The sequence below is a fragment of the Chrysochloris asiatica genome, unplaced genomic scaffold (assembly GCF_000296735.1).
Source record: "Chrysochloris asiatica unplaced genomic scaffold, ChrAsi1.0 scaffold00050, whole genome shotgun sequence".
Classification (NCBI taxonomy): Eukaryota; Metazoa; Chordata; class Mammalia; order Afrosoricida; family Chrysochloridae; genus Chrysochloris; species Chrysochloris asiatica.
The window spans coordinates 15274178-15279731 of record NW_006408568.1 but is presented as its reverse complement, the minus strand read 5'-3'; the positions used below and the strand labels follow the sequence as shown (position 1 = coordinate 15279731).

General features: G+C 39.9%; 1 non-coding gene across 1 annotated transcript; it reads right to left on the bottom strand.

The window, feature by feature from the left end:
* Window positions 1–4273: 4273 nt before the first annotated feature.
* TRNAV-UAC lies at window positions 4274–4346 on the bottom strand. The gene has a single exon. It is a non-coding gene; the product is annotated as a tRNA-Val (tRNA).
* Window positions 4347–5554: the final 1208 nt, after the last annotated feature.

Below are 5554 nucleotides of genomic sequence, written 5' to 3'. Positions count from 1 at the left end.
TAAAGACCTAAATGTGAATCTAAAAATTCTGAAGGTCATCAGTGAAAAAATAGGGACATATATGAGGGCACTAATTGAGGGAATACACAGACTACAAAACATTTTGAAAAGTACACAAACAAAAGTAGACAAAACAGATGATTGGGACATACTAAAAATTAAAAACTTATGTGCATCAAAAGACTTCACTAAAAGAGTAAAAAGGGAACCCACATAATGGGAAAAAATCTTTTGCAATGACACATCAGATAAGAGACTCATTTCTAAAATATATAGGAAACTACAACAACTCTACAAGAAAAAGACAAGTAACCCAATTCAAAAATGGGCACAGGACGTGAACAGACACTTCACCAAGGAGGAGATCCAGGCAGCCAGCAAACGTGAAGAAATGTTCATGATCACTAACCATCAGAGAGATGCAAATCAAAACAACAATGAGATATCATCTCACACCAGCAATAACAGCAAAGATAAAAAAAAAGTAGAGCACAATAAATGCTGTTAAGGATGTGGAGAGACTGGGACCCTCCTACATTGTTCATGGGATTGCAAACTGGCCCAACCACTATGGAAAGCAATATGACACTTCCTCAGAAGGTTGGAAATAGAAATACCTTTATGATCCAGCAATTCCTCTACTTGGTTTTTACCCACAAGAAATATGAACCATAACAGGAGTAGTTACATGCACACCAATGTTTACAGCAGCACTATTTACAATAGCAAAAAGTTGGAGACAGCCAAAGTGCCCATCAATTGAAGAATGGATAAACAAACTGTGGTACATACACACAATGCAATATTATGCTACCTTTAAGAATAACAAGGAAGCTGCAAGCCACCACATAACATGGATGAACCTTGAGGACATTATGTTGAGTGAAATGAGTCAGTCACAAAAGGAGAAATACTGCATAGGACCATTACTGTAAAAGACTAAGAAAAAGAATCCATACTAAAGAGGGGGTGGGATTCTTTGCTGGTTACCGTTTGAAACAGTACAGTTTGAAACTACCAGCTGTTCTGCAGGAGAAAGATGAGGCTTTCTGCTTCCGCAATCCTCAGAAACCCTATACGGGAGCACTATGAGTAGGAACCAACTCCATGGCACAGAACCACCACCATCACCACCACAAGGAAGACCAGTTAATACTACTAGTATTCCGATTTATGCACCAACCACTAAAGCCAATGATAATGAAATGGGAAATTCTACTAACTTATTCAGTCTGGAATTGATCAAGCATGCAATCAAGATTTATTGATAGTTAATGGAGATTTGAATGCAAAGGTTGTAGACAATGAGCACCTCCTTGACCCAGGGACAGAAAGCTGTGGGTTAGGCATTGGTTTGCTAACCTGCAAGGACAGTGGTTCAAACCTATGTACCACTCTGAGCAAGAAAGATGAGACTGTTTGCTGCCACAAGTATCTCCAGTTTCAGAAACCTTATAAAGCAATTCTACTCTGTCTTGTGGGATTGCAATGAGTTGGCAGTGTGTACTAATTGTAGCCTTAGAACATCCTGTGCAAATTCAAGTATTTGTGGATGTGTATGACATATTGAGGAGTCCTTCTGTGATTCTGTGGGGGACATACACTGGATTACTAACCATAAAATCAGCGGTTCAAACTCACCAGCCACTCCTAGAAAACCTTATTTGTTGTTAAGTGCCGTTGAGTTGATTCCAACTCTGGTGACCCTTAGTGCCCTTTAGGGTTTCTGAGGAGCGACTGGTGAGTTTGAGCAGCCAATCTTTCAGTTCAAATTGATCTTGTGGTCTAGCGCTTATCCTACAGTGCCATACCTTAATGGAGGGTCACTGTGAGTCAGAGCAGATGTGATGTCACCTAATGACAGCATGTTATATTGGAGAAAGAGAAATATACATAGTGAAGTTTAAGCATAGAATAGTGGACTTGGAGAGATGATTTCAGAGTCTCTTGTGGCACATTAAAGAGTTCTGACTTCATTTAGTAAGTTTTTTATGTTAGAATATTTTGACTAAACCTGCATGATCAGTTTTGCATGTTAGAAACTATGACCCTAGCAGCAGCATGGAGGATAGATAGAAAGGAAATGAGAGCAGAGACTAAGACTAAGGAAGGGAAGGATTAATAACAAGGTGTGGAGTAACCAAGGCAAGTGATGCTGAAGATCCAAATCTATACAGGTGATGAGAAAGACCAACTTTTGAGAGAGATTTATTTCTGAGGCTGAATTAACAGCATTTAAACCTCTACAAGTGCCCTGGTGTGATGCTGTAGGATAAGTATTGGACTGCTAACCGCAAGATTGGCACTCAAACCCACAAGCCACTTCTCAGAAACCCTATACAGAGTCACTGTGAGACAGAACCTAGTTGACAACACTTAATGACAACAACACAAACCTCTACAAAGATAATGCTGTGAAGGAATAAAAGTATTACCTTCTCATCTACCTAATCTCTAACCTGCACAAAGGACCTCATTTTAATTTGAAGCTGTAGTTCAGCTTCAAATTAAACTCAGAATTTCTTGGGAACAAAATGTTCACCCCTCTGTATGTTTCATTATAACCATGAAATATATAATGAGTCCTAAAAACTGTTCACCTTATAAACCTGCCAGACCCACACTTAGGCTTTTAGGATTTTATAATTTTATGACAAATTAAAAAGGGAAAATGCTTACATTTTTTATAGTAGAATTTACGGCCAAGAGAATACTTCTCTTCTATGGTAAAAATCTCTCCTAGGTACTTGCTTTGTCCTTGGTCTCACTCCTAACGGACTCAACCCAAGTTCAATGTCATCTAAAAACACTTCTCTCTTGTTGCCTCTGCCTTCCTTCTCTATACCTCTGCTACTAGCCTCATAATTGAAGGCCTTAATTTATTCACCACGCAACATCTTTGCCCTTCTGCCATCTGTAATTTATGCCTTACACACTCTGCTGCCTGGTATTATTTAATTCTGTGGTTTTTTTTAAAAAATGACAAGAGTTTTGTGAACCAGTTGGTAGGAATCATCCCATTAAAAATATTGTTATGCATAACAGTGTTTAGAAAAAAATCCCAGCAGTGAATTTCAGTTTTGTAAAATGATGTTCTCTGTAGCACTACCCAGTTGGTAGTTACCGTTATCATTAATATTATAAAATAAAGATAACAGAAACCCCAGGGAAAAAAGAATGACCTCCCAAGAGAATGCCAGAGGTTCTTATCTAAGTCTGAATTCAGACTCTATGGACAAAAAAAGGAAGCAACAACTAAAATGTGCCAGAATTGGGACATGAATTTTAATTCCACAGCAGAATCTCTGAGTACTAAATGTACGGAGTACTGGTACATGAGTATCACTTCAATATCCTTTTTTTTTTTTTTTTTAGCAGAGTACAAACTGGTAATTAGGATATTGGTAAGAGTTCTAAGAAGATCAGAGAAATGGTATCTTTTATTTCTTCTTCTCTTGGAAGATCTTACAACCAACACTGTTTTCATTTCCCAACTACATTGTTTTTGTAGGTCAGACGGAAGAAAGTAACATATGGAAGACCCTACCTAGCTGATCACCAAGACCAATTCCTATCATTTCTGAAAGCACATTTGTTCATCGTCCTTACCTCCTGCCATGCGACTGAGTTCTAGTTAATGCAATGCGAGTGAAAGTAATATGCTCAATTTTGTGGCATTGCAGGACAATACACTAGACCACAAGGTCAGTTTGAACCACAATGTCTGAAGTTCAAACCCACCAGCCACTCCTCAGAAACCCTATACAGGATCGCTGTGGATTGGAACTTACTCCACAGCACTTAACAACAACAAAACCTGCTGTTGATAGATACTTTCTGCTTATTTTTCTTTACTAGTTTAACACAAGAACAGACACCTTGAAAGTCTTTATTGAAAATGAAACCACAAGATTGTAGGAACCTAAGTCTGTGACCCAATACTTGGAGGGGTTCTACCTACCTAACATAAGTACCTACAAATGAGAAATAATTTTATTTCATGTGATCCATTACATATTTTCGATGTATTTGTTATGATGCTTTTTAAGGGCCGTTGAATTGGTTCCATATCATAATTATCCTGTATGTGTTTTTGTTGTGAAGTGCCGTCGAGTTGGTTATGACCCATAACGACCCTGTATAGGATTTCTGAGGAGCAGCTCATGAGCTTGAACTGCCTGGTGAGCTTGAACTGCCAACCTTGCAGTTCAAACGGCTTTGCAGTCTGGCGCATTAACCCACAGTGCCACACCAGGACTCTTAAATCTCACTATGGTTCCACTGGGGCTCGAACCCAGGACCTTCTGCGTGTAAAGAAGAAGTGATAACCACTACACTGTGGAACCTTAATATATAGGGTTTATGAGGAATGGCTGGTGGCTAGCAGTCTAGTGCTTATTCTATAGCACCACACCAGAATTTCTTATTTGTTATAGAAACAAGTTTTGTCTTAATAGATGGGAAGGGCACCCTAAATGTTGCTATCAATATCTTTGTTTATAACTTGGTCTTCCAGTGAGGATTACACTGAAGGATAATATAAAAAGGAAGACCATGGTAGAGATGTAGAGTCCTGGTGTGGCACTGTGGGATAAAACAGTGGACTACAAGGTCGGTTCGAACCACAAGGTTGGTGGTTCAAACTCACCAGCTGCTTCTTGGAAACCCTATACAGGGTTACTATGAGTTGGAACCAACTGGATAGCACTTAACAACAACACAACAAACAGTAGAGAGAGGAATTTAGGCATGATCACTGACAGTAGTCAAGACTGGGGTTGGGAGAACAGCTGTCACACAGACCTGAAGGTTTGTTAAAAAATTGTTATGGGAGATGTTCAGAGCAGAGCTGTCTCTAGGAACCTACACTAACAATGAAGAGTGTGCTAGGAAGCTCCCATCTTAAGATAGCCAGCTAGGCACTTGATAACTGAAAGGAAAATTGGGGGACTAGATTTTAAACATGCATATCATACAAAATATTCATTTACACCCATTGTTCCATCAAAAACCTATAGACATCCCACTAAGGAGGCAAGACCAAAAAGTTATCAGACAAATTAAATCCGCCACTGGATGAGGCAGAATGAAGAGTTTGCACAGGGTGGGGAGTTGGCAGGAGTATAGCCAGCTGGGGTGTTGGAGTGTGAGCAGAATAAGGGGGTGTCTGCCTGCAAATTGAGCCCTGTTGACACTATAGAATAAGCACCAGACTGCTAACTGTAAGGTCGGCAGTTTAAACCCACCAGCCACACTTCGAGGAAGAAAGATGAAGCTTTCTGCTCCTGTAAAGATTTACTGTCTCAGAAACCCTACACAGGGTTGCTGTGAGCTGGGATCAACTCAATGGCAGAGAGTGAGTGAGTCTGTCTGCAAGTTTTGGAGCTGCAGAGTGAAGAGGTCATCCACACAGAAGCACAATGGCAAAGGTTGGGTGGTGCTAGAGGGCATCTGTGCAGGGAAGGGGACTAGTAACACGGGGGAACTGGTTATGCATGGAGACATGAATCTGATGAGTGAGCATAGTGAGGATAATGAAATCAGGTTTCTTCTT